Source organism: Lepus europaeus, chromosome 4 (assembly GCF_033115175.1).
Source record: "Lepus europaeus isolate LE1 chromosome 4, mLepTim1.pri, whole genome shotgun sequence".
In the NCBI taxonomy this organism is placed as follows: domain Eukaryota; kingdom Metazoa; phylum Chordata; class Mammalia; order Lagomorpha; family Leporidae; genus Lepus; species Lepus europaeus.
In genome coordinates, this window is record NC_084830.1 from 140,587,363 (window position 1) to 140,606,148 (window position 18,786).

General features: G+C 48.4%; 1 protein-coding gene across 3 annotated transcripts in view; it reads left to right on the plus strand.

The window, feature by feature from the left end:
• SIL1 (SIL1 nucleotide exchange factor) overlaps positions 1 to 18,786 on the plus strand; it is a 315,627-nt gene that overhangs the window by 4,409 nt on the left and 292,432 nt on the right. The window contains exon 1 of one of the 3 annotated variants that reach the window (XM_062189065.1): positions 14,645 to 14,755. The exons of the other annotated variants lie outside the window; for them this stretch is intronic. The gene's annotated coding sequence lies outside the window, so the exon portion shown is untranslated. Of the gene's footprint in view, positions 1 to 14,644; positions 14,756 to 18,786 lie in introns of those variants that run through there. 3 annotated transcript variants of the gene reach the window in all.

Here is an 18,786-nt window from a genome sequence, read left to right on the forward strand (position 1 = left end):
GGGGTGCCTGCAGGCAGTGCATTTGTGTCAGACATGTGTGTCAGGGCTTCACTTTGACCTTGGTAGGAGGTTGTTTGGTGAGAACACTTTGAAATCCTGTCTGCCTTTTGGGTCTCTTCTTTCAAGCACTTGTGTTTTGGTGTCTCTTATTTGACCCTGAACTCTTCAGGGTAAGAGCTCTGTAGGACTGTTCCACAGCTGTGTTCATGCAGCCAATGGCTGGCATGCAGCTTGGTGCTCTGGTTCAGGTGATTACATTGTTTGGAATCCGGGAGGGATTCTTGGCAACAGGATTCGAGGTGTATGGGGAACGTTGGGTGGGCGGAGAGGAAGAGGCAGGGCAGTGTATTGGAGAGACAGAGAGGAGGGGCTCCTGCTCCCGACTGAACATTCTAGGCCCAGTCAGAGGCATCAGGGAGCAATTCCTGGTGCCGAGAACACTTCCACAGCAGGGCATCAGGTTGTGGGAGTTAACTGGGAAAGGCTCTTCAGGGAGAAGTGATCCACTCAACTCACTCTGCCTGTTGAGGAGGCCAAAGTGGTCACAGCAGTCTCTGCCTTGCCGGGGCTCTGGGGTGGATGCCGCAGTTTCCTTTGGTTTGATCGAAGGTGGCCAGGTTGAAGGTGATTCGTCAGCCGCTCCGCCCTCCTGGGCTTCCAAAGGGGGAGCAGGAGAGGGAACCAGCGGTGAGTAGTGAGGGAGAGATGACTTTGTGGTGATTGTTTGCTTTCTTGAAAGGAAAATTTAAACTTATTTTTGCTCAGTTTCAAGAGTGATACGGGGAAACACAGACAACTTCCATGACCGCACCACTCATTCTGATCCCTTACTGAAGTCTCCCTTGCTCGCAGGCCGTGCCGGCTGAGGCTGTCTGACTCATAGCGGCACGCCGGCTCCAGCAGCTTAGGAGGAGCTGTGAGCTAGTTCCCTTGAGAAGATGCTTCTTGTGATTTCTTTGTTTGCTACTAAAATAAAAAACATTTTAGACTGGGTAATTTTTAAAAATTATTATTTATTTATTTGAAAGATAGAGCTAGACAGGGAGAGAGACAGAGAGAAAGGTCTTCCTTCCATTGGTTCACTCCCTAAATGGCCGCCATGGCCGGAGCTATGCCGATCCAAAGCCAGAAGCCAGGTGCTTCTTCCTGGTCTTCCACGCAGGTGCAGGGGCCCAAGCATCTGGGCCATCCTCCACTACCTTCCCGGGCCACAGCAGAGAGCTGGACTGGAAGAGGAGCAACCAGGACTAGACCTGGCGCCCATTTGGGATGCCGGCGCTGCAGGTTGAGGATTAACCAAGTGAGCCACGGCGCCGGCCCCTAGAGTGGGTAATTTTTAATCAACAGAAATTTACTGCTCACAGTTCTAGAAGCTGAGAAATTCGAGGTTAAGATGCCGACAGATTCAGTGTCTCCTGAGGGGTTGTTTCTCCTTTGAAGATAGATGGTGTCTTGTTGGGTCTCACTAAAAGGGGCAAGGCAGCTCTCTTTTATAAGGGCACAAATCATCTCCTCCTCCTCTTTCTTCTTCCTATTTTTACAAGAGATTGATTTATTTGAAAGGCAAAATGACAGAGGCAGGGAGAAAGACAGATCTTCCATCTACTGATTTACTCCCCAAATGGTCAGTGCTGGGCTAATCCAAATCCAGAAGCCAGGAACTCCATTTGGGTCTCCTACTTGGGTGGCAGGAGTCTAAGCACTTGTGCCATCCTCTACTGCCTTCCCAGTATAGGAAATATCCTCACCTATCCACTCAAGAGGTAGTGAAAGCAAGACTCTATTACCAGTCTTGCAAGATCAGATACCTGATGAGCAGGCATATCCAGAGCAGTTACAGCAAGCAATTCATATCCTATCCTGCAGGATCCTCCCCGGTTCCACGTTGGCTGAGTACTATGGGGTATAGTATTATCCCAGGTGTCACCCATGTTACAAAGTTACCTTCCTCTTTCCATCTCTGTACTTTAATTTCCTCTTTTGAGTTGGCTATTCCATAATATCTTGTTTCCCTAGTGTGTTTTGCTACTTCTGCAAGTCTGCTAACAGTAAATTTCCATTCTGTGTTGAAAATAGACCACCAGACATTTTCAGGGACTAAAGCATTGTGGCATAGTGGGTAAAACCACCACCTGCAATTCTAGCATCCCATATGGGTACTGGTTTGAATCCTGGCTTATCCGTTTCTAATCCAGCTCCATGTTAATGTGCCTGGGAAAGCAGCAGGAGATGGCCCAAGTCCCCAGGCTCCTGCACCCACATGGGAGACCCAGATGAAGCTCGTGGCTCCTGACTTCGGTCTGGCCCAGTCCTGGGTGTTGTGGCCATTTGGGGAGTGAACCAGCAGATCCAGAAGATGAAAGATCTCTCTCTCTTGCTCTCTCTCTGTAACTCTGCCTTTCAAATAAATAAAATAAGCCTTAAAAAAAAAAAAAAAAGCAGAAAATGGACCAGCAAACATTTTCTTGCAAATTCCTCTTCTCTTCATTTTTACACTTTTTGGTCCCATTTTCACTCGTTTTTTTGTTCTCAGATTGTCACCCTTTTATTTCCTAAAGTGCGCTTTGAGCCACCCAGCAATGTAGTCATTATTAAAGCATTTTGAAATCTTACCTAGAGAGACTGGTGCTGTGGTGTAGTGGGTAAGGCCACTGCCTGTAGTGCCAGCATCTCTTGGGCGCCAGTACAAGTACCGGCTGCTCCACTCCAATCCAGCTCTCTGCTACGACCTGGGAAAGCAGAATATGGCCTAAGTCCTTGGGCCTCTGCACCTGTGTGGGAGACCCAGAAGAACCTTTTGGCTCCTGGCTTTGGATCGGCCCAGCTCTGGCCATTGCGGTCATGAGGGGAGTGAACCAGCAGATGGAAGACCTCTCTCTCTCTGCATCTCCTTCTCTTTCTGTGTAACTGTGACTTTCAAATAAATATTTTTTTAAATAAAATATTTTCTAGATAATTTCTGTTTTCCCAGCCCATTTGACCAGTAGCATCAAGCTGACCAGCTTCCCCCAATGGGGCATCCTGAGTACATCAGAAACCCATATTCAGGCGTCCCTTTCCAACTTCCTTCTTCGGCAGCCCATCCCACCCATGCACGATGAATTCCATGGCCTCCATCAGGGAAGGGGAGGCTCAGAGAGAGGGGCTGGGATTATTTTTAGAGTCACTTTTAAGGGTTCTGTAGATGACTCATACACTTCACTGGACTCCTCTTTCTATCAGAGTTCTGTTTTTGTTTCTTTGTTTGCTTTTTTAACCATTCCTTTGACCAAAGTGAAATGAGCCTGCCCTTTATCTGCTTGTGGTATGGCTGTCTCAGTGGTCAAGAATGCCTGGTATGTGCCCTGCTGACACACTTGGAGCTTGTCTTCATTCTAGGTCTTAATCAGCCCCAAGTTATTGGTTGAAATTGATGAGGCCGGCACCGTGGCTCAACAGGCTAATCCTCCGCCTAGCAGCGCCGGCACACCGGGTTCTAGTCCCGGTCAGGGCGCCGGATTCTGTCCTGGTTGCCCCCCTTCCAGGCCAGCTCTCTGCTATGGCCAGGGAGTGCAGTGGAGGATGGCCCAAGTCCTTGGGCCCTGCACCCCATGGGAGACCAGGAGAACCACCTGGCTCCTGCCATCGGATCAGCGCGATGCGCCGGCCGCAGCGCGCCGGCTGCAGCGGCCATTGGAGGGTGAACCAACAGCAAAAAGGAAGACCTTTCTCTCTGTCTCTCTCTCTCACTGTCCACTCTGCCTGTCAAAAATAAATAAATAAATAAATAAATAATAATAAAAAAAGAAATTGATGAACTGTGACTCGAGAGGTGGCCTCTGGGCAAGGAGTCCTTTTAACCTTAGGGAAGATAAAGTAGAAGATACAGGCAGTACATAGTTCCCTAGAGATTGGCCTATGGTTTCCATGATAGCGAGGTCTGTGCTCCTACATAAGTAAAGGAGCCCCGATAACATTTCACAAGGGAATACTTCCACCTCCTTTTTGGAGCTGTTCTAATCCTAAGGAGTGCTATTGGGAGGTATTTGCTCTAAGGTATTCAGTTTCCAAGATTAGTTTAGCAATCTGAATTTTTTAAAAAAGATTTTATTTATTTACTTGAGAGGTAGAGTTACAGAGAAAAGGAGAGACAGAAAGATCTTCTGTCCTCTGGTTCACTTCCCAAATGGCTGCAACAGCCAGAGCTGGGCTGATCCAAAGCCAGGAACCAGGAGCTTCCTCTGGGTTTCCCACATGGGTGTAGGAGCCCAAGCACTTGTGCCATCTTCCACTGCTTTTCCAGGCCATGGCAGAGAACTAGATTGGAAGTGGACCAGCTGAACACAAACTGGTGCCCGTATGGGATGCCGGTGCCACAGGTGGAGGCTTAGCCTAGTATGCCACAGCACCAGCCCCAACAATCTGCTTTTTAGAGATTTGATTCCTCCTTTCTACCTTTCCTGGAGAGAGAGGATGCCAGGGAGTAGATTAGCCAAGCCTTCCATAACCCCCCTGCAGTATCATTGATGTAAAGTGACTCCTATTGTCTGAATCAATATTCTCTACAAGGTCAAATCTCGGTATAATTTGTTCTAATATTGTTCTGATGACATTTTGTTGGTGGTGGTTGTGAGAGAGAAAGCTTCCACCCAGCTGGAAGAATGATCTATCATAGTCTCTCCACCTTAGGTGTTTCTGTACAATCTGAATAGTTTGAAATGGCCTGAACCCAGGAGGCCTTCCTGTGGTTTTCTAATTACCTTTTTACTTATCCTCTGACATGGTACACAGGCTCCACACACCTGCTCAAGAATGGTACAGATTCTCTATGTATTGCATCACATGTAGCTTGGGGGACCCAGTGGCTCCCTTTATGTGACATGGACATTAGTTCCCTCATCATGGGTTTGCTTAACGTTTCTCTCCCATCAGGGAACACCCATTTTCCCTCTTCAGGTTGAGTGGCTCCTTTTCTGTGTAGTTCCTCTCTTTCTTCTGGTAAACTGGGGTCTTAGTGTTACTCTAGGCATGTGTGGGATTGGATTGGATAATTTAATTCCTTCTTGCTTAGCCCTTTCATTTGCAAGTCTGTTTCCTGTATACCCCTTAGATAACCGTTTACATTAACTATGGCCACTTCTGTTGGAAGTAAGAGGCTTTCTGGAACTTATTTTACTATTTCCCTTCCCCACATACGAGTTCCTTTCCTCTACTATTTATAATGCCCATTTCAGTCCAGATTTCCCCAAAGGTATGCACCTCCCCTAGGCATATTTAGAATCCATGTGTAAAGTACCTTCTTGGCCTTTGAGGAGTTTTAGAGCTTGGTTGAAAGCATAAAATTCACAGGTTTGGGCTGACCAATTGTGTGTGTATGTGCTTTTTTAAAAAGATTTATTTATTTATTTGAAAGTTAGAGTTACACAGCAGAGAGAGGAGAGGCAGAGAGAGAGAGAGAGAGAGAGAGAGAGAGAGGTCTTCCATCCGATGGTTCACTCCCCAGTTGGCCGCAACAACTGGAGCTGTGCTGATCCTAAGCCAAGAGCCAGGAGCTTCCTCCGGTTCTCCCATGTGGGTGCAGGGGCCCAAGGACTTGGGCCATCTTGTACTGCTTTCCCAGACCATAGCAGAGAGCTGGATTGGAAGTGGAACAGCCGGGACTTGAAGCAGTGCCCATATGGGATGCCAGCGCTTTGGCCAGCGAGTTAACCCTCTGTGCCACAGTGCCAACTTCCAATTTTTTTTAAAGATTTATTTATTTATTTATTTGAAAGTCAGAGTTATTTATTTGAAAGTCAGAGTTATATATATACAGAGAAGGGGAGGCAGAGAGAGAGAGAGAGGTGTTCCATCCGCTGGTTCACTCCCCAATTGGCTGCAATGGTTGGAGATGAGCTGATCTGACGCCAGGAGCCAGGAGCTTCTTCTGGGTCTCCTATGCGGGAGCAGGGGCCCAAGGAATTGGGCCACATTCCACTGCTTTCCCAGGCCATAGCAGAGAGCTAGATGGGAAGTGGAGCACCTGGGACTTGAACTGGCGCCCATATGGAATGCTGGCACTGCAGGTGGTGGCTTTACCTGCTATGCCACGGCTCTGGCCCCAGCTGGCCAATTGTTAGGTAGTTGTTCACCCTCATATAAGAATTGGCTATTATCATTGACAGTAGCATGATCATTGTGTCTTTGTCTATTAGGATGAACCATCCACGAACAATCTCATCCTGTCATTTGTGGGGCTTCCCTGAGACTTGGCCTGACACTAGTCTGGTGTTCTGTAATGTCTAAGTAGTTGTGTTCCAACACTTCTTTTTTCTTTTTTAATTATTTTATTTATTTGAAAGACAGAGTTACAGAGAGAGGTAAAGCCAGAGTGAGAGAAGTCTTCCATCAGCTGGTTTTCTCCCCAAATGACCACAATGGCCAGAGCTGAGCTGCTCTGAAGCCAGGAGCCAGGAGCTTCCTCCTGGTCTCCCACGTATGAGTAGGGGCCCAAGCACCTGGGCCATCTTCTACCGCTTTGCCAAGTCAGAGCAGAGAGCTGGATCAGAAGAGGAGTAGCTGGGACTCGAAACTGTGCTCTTATGCCAGTACTGCAGGCTGGGGCTCTAACCTGCTGCACCACAGTGCTGGCCACTCTTTTCTTTTTTAAGATTTACTTATTTATTTGAAAATCAAAGTTAGAGAGAGAGAGAGAGAGAGACAGACAGACAGACACCCTCCATCAGCTGACTCACTCCCCAAATGGCCACAATAGCCAAGGCTGGGCCTGGCTGAAGTTAAGAACCTGAAACTCCATCCAAGTCTCCCATGGGGGTAGTGGTGGCCTAAGCACGGGGCCATCTTTTGCTGCCCTCCCAGGTTTATTACCAAGGAGCTAGATTGGAAGTCAAGCAGCTGGGCCTAGAACCAGCACTCATATGGGATGCTAGCATCAGAGGCGGCAGCTTAACCTGCTGCGCTACAATGCCTGTCCCTCTTTTTATTTTTTAAAAGATTTTTTGAAAGGCAGAGTTAGAGAGAGAGAGAGAGAGAGAGAGAGAGAGAGAGAGAGAGGAGGAGAACCAGGAGCTTCATACAGTTGTCCCACCTGAGTGGCAGGGGCCCAAGCACTTGGACAATCTCCTGCTGCTTTTCCCAGGCCTTTTTCAGAGATCTGGATTGGAAATGGAGCAGCTGGGCCCCAAACCTGCACCCCTGTGGGATGCCAGCAGCACAGGCAGGGACCTTACCAGTTGTGCCACAGCTCCAGCCTGGTCTGATGTTTTTTGACTCTGCTTCCTTTTCCTTAGCAAACTAGTGGGAGTCAGGCCAGAGACTGCTGTTACTTCCCAGTGGTTTCTGACCTGATGTGGAGTGCTCACTACCAGAGCACCACCAGAGGTTAGTTTTCTGCTCTCTTCCATTAATAGGGTGGTGACTGCCACTGCTGGTCTTTTCCCTCCCCACATCTGAGGGAGTACACCAAGAACCATGCCCTCATCAGATGGAATGGTTTTTCTCAGCACAGGAGAGCCAGGACTGGAGCTTAAATAAGGGCATGTTTTAGTTCTACTGCCTGAATTTCTTCTGGAGACCATGGAAGGGGAGCAGGTTCTTATTCTAACAATTTTTGATGTAGTCTTTGTCTTTGGAGTGTGAGAGTCTGTCCACAATCTGCAATCACGGGTCAGTCCCCAAAGCTTTCTGAGCTCCCTTTTTGTTTTTGGCAAAGGCAGACTCACTATACCTGATAACCTCTCTGGATTGATTTTTTTGGTTTCCTTCACTAATTAAATGTCCTCAGTATCTTACCTCTTATTTTACAAACTATAGTTACTTTAAAAAAAAGATTTTATTTATTTGAGAGAGTTACAGACAGTGAGAGGGAGAGACAGAGAGAAAGGCCATCTGTCCGCTGGTTCACTCCCCAAATGGCCGTAAGGGCCGGAGCTGCACTGATCCAAAGCCAGGAGCCAGGAGCTTTCTACGATCTCCCATACCGTTGCAGGGGCCCAAGGACTTGGGCCATCTTCTACTGCTTTCCCAGGCCATTGCAGAGAGCTGGATTGGAAGAAGAGCAGCCGGGACTAGAACCAGTGCCCATATGGGATGCTGGTGCTGCAGGCAGAGGATTAACCTACTGCACCACAGTGCCGCCCCCTGTAGTTACTTTTGAATACTTATAAGCCCTTATCCTCCCAAAAGTTAAGCAAGGTTATAGTGGTCTCTGGCATTTCACCCCGCTTCTTTCCCAAGATTAGATCATCTACATAGCATAGCAACTGAGACTCCATAGAGGGCTGGGACTCCTCCAAGACTTTTTCTAACACTTGGCCAAATAGATCTGAGGCTTCTGCAAAGCCTTGAGGCAACAAAGTCGAATGGCATTGTTGTTTCCTTCCATTTTCAGGATTTTCCTACTCAAACGCAAAAAAGACCTTTGCTTCTCTGATCTAAGGGACAAGTCCAAAATGCTTCTTTTAAATCCACCACACTAAAGCATTTGTATTAGTATGGGCTCCTACTAAGGAGGGTGTAGGGTTTGGTACTATGGGGTGATGGGCCTGGACAATTTGATATGTAGCTCTTAAGTCCCATGGGTTTCTTAACTGGGAGAATTGGGTATTGTATGGTGACATGTAAAGTTCCACAATCCATCTCTGATTAACCCCTCTATAACTGGTTGTAAACTCTTCTTCCCTTAAATAGGAATTGAATATTGTCTTCTACAAACTGTCTTTCCCAGTTGTTCGATTTGTAGTGGCATTTTTTTAAAAAAAGATTTATTTTATTTATTTGAAAGAGTTACAGAGAGAGGTAGAGACACACAGAGAGGTCTTCCATCCGCTGGTTCACTCCCCAGATGGCCGCAATGGCCAGAGCTTTGCCGATCCGAAGCCAGGATCCAGGAGCTTCCTCTGGGTCTCCCATGTGGGTGCAGAGGTGCAAGGACTTGGGCCATCTTCTGCTGCTTCCCCAGGCCACAGCAGAGAGCTGGATTGGAAGTGGAGCAGCCAGGACTAGAACCGGCACCCATATGGGGATGCCGGTGCTTTAGGCCAGGGCTTTAACCTGCTGTGCCATAGCATTGGCCCCAGTGGCGCAGCTTTTTTTTTTTTTTTTTTTTTTTTTTTTTACAGGCGGAGTTAGACAGTAAGAGAGACAGAGAGAAAGGTCTTCCTTCTGTTGGTTCACCCCCCAAATGGCCACTACAGCCAGCGCTGCGCTGATCGGAAGCTAGGAGCCAGGTGCTTCTCCTGGTCTCCCATGTGAGTGCAGGGCCCAAGTGCTTGGGCCATCCTCCACTGCCCTCCTGGGCCACAGCAGAGAGCTGGCCTGGAAGAGGAGCAACCGGGACAGAATCCAGCGCCCCAACTGGGATTAGGACCCGGGGTGCCGGCACCACAGGTGGAGGATTAGCTCAGTGAGCTGCGGCGCTGGCCCCAAAATTAACTTTTGAAAGTCCTTTTCCCTCTGGGTCCTCTGGATCCAGTCCAGAGTATTTCCTTATTTGATCTCTAAGCCTCTATAGAAAAACACAAGGAGTTTCCTCATTTTCCTGTTGAATCTCAAATGCCTTAGAGATACTTTGTGACCTGGGAGTAGACTCTTTCATTACTTTACTCTGAGCTTTTGCATTTGTGCTCCATTCCTGGGATTCTTATTATTCCTCGCAGGATCAAAATTTGGAAATTTTTGTTCAGCTGATAAGATTCCTGCTGTTTTCCCCAAATGACCATGGCTGCCCTCCTAATCATTGCCACCTGCCCCTTTCTGTGACCAGGAGCTTCATTATAGACATCATTTCAGTCCAAACATAGAAACTGGGTCCTGGGAACTGGTCTAGTTGATTGGCTAGTCCCAGAGGATACCCTCAGAATGGTTTTATTTCTCTTTTGAAGTTTCTGGAGGCCGGTGCTGTGGTGGAGCAAGTAAAGATGCTGCCTGCAGTGCCAGCATCCCATATGGGTACCGGTTTGAGTCCTGCCTGCTCCACTTCCCATCCAGCTCCCTGCTAATGTGCCTGGGAAATCATCGGAGGATGGCTCAAGTCCTTGGGCCCCTGCACCCACATGGGAGACCCAGAAGAAGCTCCTGGCTCCTGGCTTTGGATCGGGCCAGCTCCTACCACTGCAGCCATTTGGGGAGTGAACAAGTGAGCGGAAGACCTCTCTATTTCTCTCTGCCTCTGACTCTCTGTAGTTCTGTCTTTCAAATAAATAAATAAATCTTATTTTTTAAAAAAGAAATTTCTGACCTCAGTACTGGTAAGGGGAGGATTCACAACCCCAATTTCTTCTAGTCCTACGGAAACTTCCCGAAGAGCAAATGGACTAGATGTTTGTTGTTGTTTTTTTGGGTGGGGGTCAGATAGGGAAGTTTTCTAGATCCGTTTCACATTATTCTAATTCCTTTCTTCATTTAGGGTCAGGATTTATGGGGTCTGTTGGTTCAACTTCCTTATCTCCAGATCCTCCTCCCTCTGATCCTCCTGCTGCCCCTTGATTTTCTTGTCCTGCCCTCTGAGGGACATAGGGAAGGGACAGACATGACAAGGGGTCCCAGGCTTTACAGTGGGACCCTCCTCCTCCCTTTTGAGGGGGACGCAGGGGTCAGCTCCTTCATCCAGCAGAGAGCAGACTCCCGCATTTCTTCTCGTAAGGATGGGGTTTTGTCGTTCACGTAGAACAGTACAGCCTGGCACATCCAATCTTCATCTGGGCCAGACTTGGGCCCAAACACCAAGCGTTCGCGAATTGAGTCTTTATGCCAAATCAAACAGCAATCTTTAATCATCTTTTGCTTTCCTTTGTTCCTGGTTTGAGGCATGTTCCTCCAAGATTCCAACTCTCTCCGCAGTGGACTCTCTGGGGGAATGTCAGAGGGAGCATCTTCACCCCACTTTCCCCAGGCCTGGAATTCTGATTTCCCATTTTGAGCTGGTCTCTGTGTCTGAATTGTCCTGTGCACTCAATCACCTGTAATCGAGATTACCTGCCTTCCTTCTTCCCTTCTTTATTTTATTTATTTATTTATTTATTTATTTATTTACGTGAAAGGCAGAGTTACAGAGAGAGGGAGAGAGAGAGATCTTCCATTTGCTGGTTCACTCCCCAAAAGGCTGCAATGGCTGGAGCTGGGCCAGTACAAAGCCAGGAGCCAGGAGACCTCTTTCGAGTCTCTCATGTAGGTACCAGGGCCCAAGCACTGGGGCTACCTTCTAGTGCTGGAAAAGCAGCACCCATATGGAACTGTGGCATTGCAGGTGGCGGCTTTACCTGGTATGCCAGAACGCCAGCCCCTGTGATGATTTCTTGCACCCCACACAGAAGTTTCCTGTGAGCTCACTACCCTCCCGCCTCTGTAGTGGAGGTTTCTTGCACACTATGGCACCCACTTTGTCTGCTTCTGGCCATTTTGCTTCTGAGAGAACAAAGCTGTGGATTAGGACTCTGCATTTGCTGTGTATTTAGGACACATTTCAGTGTCACGTACTTGACCTCCAAAAATACCCAACCACCAAGGCAGTACTTATAGTCCAGTGTTTCCTACTTTGGTTCACACACTAGGTTGCCTGGCTTCCAAGGTGCCTGCTTTTTCTTTTCTGTGTTAACTCTGCTATCCCAGATGTCACCTAAGTTAGAAAGTTATCTTTCCTTCTCCTTACTTTAATATACTCTTTGTGTTGGCTACTACATAACATCCTGTTTGGCTAGTGAGTTTTGCTACATCTGTAAGTCTGCTAACAGTAATTTCCCATTCTGTGTCGAACATGGAACCACTAGACTTTTTCTTTTTTTTAAAATTTATTTAAATGGCTGCAGCGGCAGGAGCTGAGCTGATCCAAAGCCAGGAGCTAGGGGCTTCATGTGGGTCTCCTATGTGGGTGCAGGGGCCCAAGGACTTGGGCCGTCTTCTATAGCCTTCCCAGGCACATCAGAAGGGAGCTAGATCAGAAGCAGAGCAGCTGGGACTCGAACCAGGACTCGAACCCATATAGATGCCGGTGCTGCAGGCAGGGTTTTTTTTTTTTTTTTTTTTGACAGGCAGAGTGGACAGTGAGAGAGAGAGACAGAGAGAAAGGTCTTCCTTTGCCGTTGGTTCACTCTCCAATGGCTGCCGCGGCTGGCGCGCTGCGGCCAGCGCACCGCACTGATCCAATGGCAGGAGCCAGGTGCTTATCCTGGTCTCCCATGGGGTGCAGGACCCAAGTACTTGGGCCATCTTCCACTGCCTTCCCAGGCCACAGCAGAGAGCTGGCCTGGAAGAGGGGCAACCAGGACAGAATCCGGTGCCCCTACCGGGACTAGAACCCGGTGTGCCGGTGCCACTAGGCGGAGCATTAGCCTAGTGAGCCGCGGCCTGCTGAGCCACAGTGCCAGATCTCCAGACTTTTTCTTACACCAGGAGAATCAGCAGGGAGCTGTATCAGAAGTGAAGCATTTGGGACTTGAAGCAGCACTCCTTTATGGAATGCCAGCACTACAAGGAGTGGCTTAACCTGCTGGGTTATTTGTAAGATGAAGACTTCAAGACTTAATTATTTCCCCAAAGGTCTCATCTATCATATTGGATATTAATATGAATTTTGAGAGACACTAACATTCAGATCACAGCAGAATTATTCAAAGTTTGAGGACTACAAGGCACAGAATATCCTTTCTCCAAATAACTAAGCTGGTTAGGTCTGTCCTAAGGAAGAAGCCAGGCACCTATGAGTGTTGTCAGCTCAGGGTTCTGCTGGATGCTTCTCTTTGGCCCATGGATTCCATTGATTCATTTTTTTTTTTTTTTGGACAGGCAGAGTGGACAGTGAGAGAGAGACAGAGAGAAAGGTCTTCTTTTTTGCTGTTGGTTTACCTTCCAATGGCCGCTGTGGCCGGCGCATCGCGCTGATCCGAAGCCAGGAGCCAGGTGCTTCTCCTGGTCTCCCATGGGGTGCAGGGCCCAAGGACTTGGGCCATCCTCCACTGCCTTCCCGGGCCATAGCAGAGAGCTGGCCTGGAAGAGGGGCAACCGGGACAGAATCTGGCGCTCCAACCGGGACTAGAACCCAGGGTGCTGGCGCCGCAAGGTGGAGGATTAGCCTGTTAAGCCACGGTGCCAGCCCCATTGATTCATTTTTAAGATTTGAGGTTATTTTATTTTCAAGAGTTTTACTCTGTTAGTACTTTTCATTTATAAGTTGTGCCAGGTCCAATTATAATTTATTTATTCTATAATTTATCTTTCATACGACAGATATTTAGTGAACATTTTATTATGTGTCCATGGTTATTCTAGTTAGAGACACAAACTAGAATCATTCCAGGCCCAGCTACTCTCACAGATCTGGGAGTGAAATGGGAGGCGTGTGCTCTTCCTTCCCAGGCTGCTACTAATCAAGGTGAGTTCAGTGGCTGTGAAGTCAATTTCCCACCGGTCTGAGGTAGATGTATGATCAAGAAGGTAAGTGGACTGCTAGAAGCTCACCTGACTTACCAGAAAGGGAAAGGAATTTCAGATCTCAGCACCAGGTTGATTGCTGTCTTTGGGGGAGGTGTTGGTTTGCATTATTCTCCTCACCCCATTTATGAATGAGCAGGAATCACTGCGTGTTTGTTCTGAGGATGCAGGCAGCACCCATCTTGCTGGCCTGTTCTAGGCAAGACGAAGGTCCAGCAGGGTGGAACAGTGACAAGAGAACAGGACTTTAGAAGCATCCAAATCTAGCTTGAATTCTGAGCTCTACTACTTCCTGCCCATTTGATCTTGTATAAATCCTTTAACTCCTGTGAGCCTCAGGTTCCCCACTTATAAAAAGAGATGATGGGGCTGGGGCTGGGGCGTAACAGGTGAAGCCACCACCTGCAGTGCTGGCATCCCATATGGGCGCTGATTCGAGATCTGGCTGCTCCACTTCTGATCCAGCTCTCTGCTATGGCCTGGGAAAGCAGTAGAAGATGTCTCAAGTCCTTGGGCCCCTGCACCCAGGTGGGAGACCTGGAAGAAGCTCCTGGCTCATGGCTTCGGATTGGCGCAGATCTGGCCATTGGAGCCATCTGGGGGAGTGAGGCAGCGGATGGAGGACCTCTTTCTCTCCCTCTGACTCTGTGACTCTGCCTTTCAAGTGAATCTTTAAAAAAAAATGACAGTTCCCATCTTAGGAAATTATGTGAAGTAAATATAATGTATTTGCAGCACCTGGCTCATATAAATTTATTCAGTTGTAGAGCAGAATTAGAATTGCAGGTGAACTTCCTTATTTTTAAATAATTGGTTGTCAAAACTTACACAATACTCGCCTATTTAAAGTGGGTGACACAAGTAGCCTACTTGGCGTCGATTTTCAAAGGACTATTTATTGCTTGAGCCTCAACTTCTGTCTCAAACTGAGTCATAATAGCTTGATTTATTTTTACTCCTACCCCCTCTGGTTTCTTTCTGCGTCTCTTTCCGCTAGAAACAAGTTACGCTGTTGAGAAAGCGGGGAAGAAACTTGGAAAAAACCCCAGGGCCGTTGGCTCTTTCGATTTCTCCTACTGCGGCGGAGGGACACACACAAATACCAAGAGGTCGGCGTAGGAAGACGCTAGGGGCGGGGCTAAAGCCGCTGAGTGCGCGGAGGGAGCGAAGCGGCCGCCCGCCGACCTGGCCGTCAACAATTGGGCGTGGCCGTAGGCGACGTAATAGCTGCGCGCGCTGGCATTCACGCGGTCGTCGCTGCGTTTGCGCGCCGGGAGCTGGTTGTCGCTGCAGCCGCCTGGAATTGTGGGGGTTGTGTCTGCCCCTCGGCTGCCGTGGCCGGAGGCCGCAGGTAGGGGCTGTGAGGGCCGCTCGGCCGTGGAACGGGGCGGGGGGCTCAGGGCGCTGCCTGGGCCTCCTCCTGCCAGCGACCTCGGCGCCTTCCCACCGGCGGTCCAGGGTGCCTACACGTTTCCTCTCGTGTCCTAGTCAGCTGGCGCGCTCAGCCTTTCCTGACTTGGTGTTCAGCCACCCCTTCCTCGCCAAGTAGATGAGGCAGTGGGAGTGGAGACTGGCTGTGGGCCTCACGTGTGTTTCCGTTTCCTGCCGTGTCCCCTTCTCCCGGCCTCAGTTTCCGCATCTGTGGATTCGATGGTGCTCTCTGAGACCCCTCCAGTGTTCGTGGCGAGATCTCTCGTGTCCCTTCTCCATCAGGAGCTGTGCCCTGCCTCCTTACGATTTCCTCTTGCCCGTTGCGTGTTTGCCTTTGCTCCGGCAGATGGAAGACTTCTGTGTCCTCAGGTCTCTTAGGGGTTTACGCATCGTCCCTGGGCTGCGTCCCCTGCGGTTTTGGATTGAACAGCAGTTCCCACGCCAGGTGGTTCCCATTTGGGTGGTCCTGGAACCATCCCTTTGAGAAGCTGTACTTTAAAAGGCTGGAGATCATCACTTACCTAAGAGCACCTGGGATGGGACTCCTTTGGGGAAAGACCAGGAATCAGGAAATGCCCAACACTTGAGAGACCAGTGGAGGCTTCCTTTACACCATAGGAGGTAGACTGATGGCTTTGGTTTCCACTTTTTAATAAAGATTTGTTTGTTTGAGAGGTAGAGTTACAGACTGAGGGCTGGGGGGTGGGGGGAGAGAGAGAGAGGTCTTCCATTCCCAGGTTCACTCCCCAAATAGCCCCATCAGCCGGAGCTGGGCAGATCTGAAACCAGGAGCCAGGAGTTTGTTCCAGTCCTCCCACGAGGATGTAGGGGCCCAAGCATTTGGACCATCTTCCACTACTTTCCCAGGCACGTTAGCAGGGAGCTGGATTGGAAGTGGAGCAGCTGGGATATGAACCAGCAAGCATATGGGGTGCTGGTGCCGCAGGCAGAGGCTTAACCTACTACACCATGGTGCTGGCCCCAGTTTAATGCCTTTTGAAATACACATTTACTCAGGCCGGCGCCAGTGCCATGGCTCACTTGATTCTCTGCCTGCGGCACAGGCATCCCATATGGGCACCAGATTCTAGTCCCAGTTGCTCCTCTTCCAGTCCAGCTCTCTGCTGTGGCCCGGGAGGGCAGTGGAGGATGGCTCAAGTGCTTGGGCCCCTGTACCCGCATGGGAGACCAGGAGGAAGCACCTGGCTCCTGGCTTCAGATCGGCGCAGTGTGGTGGCTATTTTGGGGGTGAACCAACAGAAGGAAGATCTTTGTCTCTCCCTCTCTCACTGTCTAACTCTGCCTGTCAAATAAAAAGTATATATATACATTTACTCATGCAAGATCAGTTTTCTAATAAATAAATATTTTAAAGATTTATTTATATGAAAGCCAGAGTTATGTACAGAGGGGGAAAGAGCAGTTCCATCTGCTAGTTCACATCCCAAATGACCACGAAGTCCTGGGCTGGGTCAGACAGAAGCCAGGAATTTGTAGCCTCATTTGAGTCTACCGTGGGAGTGGCAGGGACGCAGGCACTTGGGCCATTTTCTGCTGCTTTCTCAGGAACATTAGCAGGGTGCTGGAGTGGAAGTGGAGCAACCAGGATTTGAACCTGGACACAAAGTGGTGCTTATATGGAATGCAAGTATGTTAGCAGGGTAACCCACAGTGCTGGCTCTTCTAATAAATATTCTTTTTGGATTTTTAATTAATTTAATTGAGAGGAACAGTTACAGACAGTGAGAGGGAGAGAGAGAGAGGTCTTCCATCCACTGGTTCACCCCCCAAATGGCTGCAAGGGCCAGAGCTGAGCTGATCGGAAGCCAAGAGCCAGAAGCTTCTTCTTGGTCTCCCTCATGGATACAGGGGCCCAAGGACCTGGGCCACCTTTTGCTTTCCCAGGCCACAGCAGAGAGCTGGATCAGAAGAGGAGCAGCCAGGACTAGAACTAGCACCCATTTGGGATGCCGGTGCCACAGATGGAGGATTAACCTACTGTGCCACAGCTCCAGCCCCAATATTTTTTTTTTTAAGATTTATTTTATTTATTTGAAAGACAGTTACAGAGAGAGAGAGAGAGAGAGAGAGAGAGAGGTCTTCCATCCACTGGTTCACTCCCCAGATGGCTGTAACAGTCAGACCTCGCTGATCCGAAGCCAGGAGCCAGAAGCTTTCTCCAGGTCTCCCACATGGTTGCAGGGGCCCAAGGACTTGGGCCATCTCTGCTATCCCAGGCCATAGCAGAGAGCTGGATTGGAAGAAGAGCAGCTGGGACTGGAACCGGCGCCCATATGGGATGCTGGTGCTTTAGGCTAGGGCCTTAACCTGCTACGCCACAGCACCAGTGCCCCTCCCCAGATTTTTTTTAAGAGTTATTTATTTATTTGAAAGAGTTACAGGGAGGGAGAGAGAGAAAGAGGAGGGGGAGAGGGAAGGAGGGAGGGAAGGAGATCTTCCATGCAGTGGGTCACTCAAATGGCTGTAATGGCTGGAGCTGGGCCAGTCAGAAGCCAGGAACAACTTCTGGGTCTCCCACGTGAGTGCAGGGGCCCAAGCATGTTGGCCATCTTCTATTGCTTTACTAGGACATAGCAGAGAGAGTGAGAGTGGAGTAGCTGGGATTCGAACCAGCACCCATATGGGATGCTGGCACTACAAATGGCTTTACCTGCTATGCCGCAGTGCCAACCCTTCTAATAAATATTTCTAAATGCCTGATTTTGATCCAAGCCCAGCTGGCTTTCTCATGTTAATAAACAAAACCATAAACTGCTTTGAGGGATGGAGAGGGTTATGTTAACCATGACTAGACAGCAGAATGAATTATCCGTATTTGCTTGGATAAACTGATAACGTTTATAAATACTGTGTGAAATATCCTTACCTGTCTCGTCAAGAGATGGAAGTGCAGTGAAAGTGAGACTTTATTTTCATTGATATTACAAGATCAAGTGTCGGATGATCAGGCACACCAGGAGCAGTTACAGTAAGCAATTCATATCCTAGTCCATAGATCCCTCCCCCAGTTCCTCGTTGGCTAAATGCTATGTGGTGTACAAGCTTACTGGACCTAACATAAGTTGCCTGAGTTACAGAGTCACTTTCTTCCTTCCTTCTCTAATTTCTTCTTGGGAGTTGGCTATTCCATAATATCCTGTTTGCCTAGTGAGTTTTGCTACATTTGTGAGTCAGCTAACAATTTTCCATTCTGTGTTGAAAATGCACAGCCAGACATTTTTCACAATACTAAAAGTATTTGTTTTGACAGTGAAAATGTGTGTGTGTGCACACACTTTTTTTGTTTTCTGATAATAGTATAGCCAGATTTTGAAATAAGATTTTCCTGGGAGCCAGGGTATAACCATATTAAGATTTATATTTTTTTAAATAAAGATTTATTTGTTTTATTTGAAAGAGTTAAAGTGAGAGAGGGAGAGAGGAGAGAAATCTTCTCTGCTGGTTCACTCCACGTATGGGCACAACAATCAGGACTAGGCCAGGCTGGAGCCAGGAGCAAGGAGCTGTGGGTTTGGGGGCCTGAGCACTTGGACCATCCTCCACTGCTTTCCCAGGTGCATTAACAGGGAGCTGGATCAGAAGTGAAGTAGCCAGTATTTGAAATCTATATTTGCCCATATAGATGCCGACACTGCAGATGGCAGGCTAACCTGTTGTGCCACAGCGCTGGCCCCTAGGATTGATGTTTGTGTAACCTGGGTCAGAAGTTGGTTTGTGGTTTCAGTTGAGAACATGGCCACCCGAGATTTATTTTAACCTTTCTTTCAGATGCTTAGTGAATTTAATCCTCTAATTAGTACAAGTGCTGTTCTGATGAAGTTGGCAAGAAATAAAGACTTAGTACCCTCATTTTATGGATGATTGGAACAGAGTATGTGAAGAGACATGTGGCAGCCCAGGAAAGAAAACTTGCCTGCTACTTTGATACCT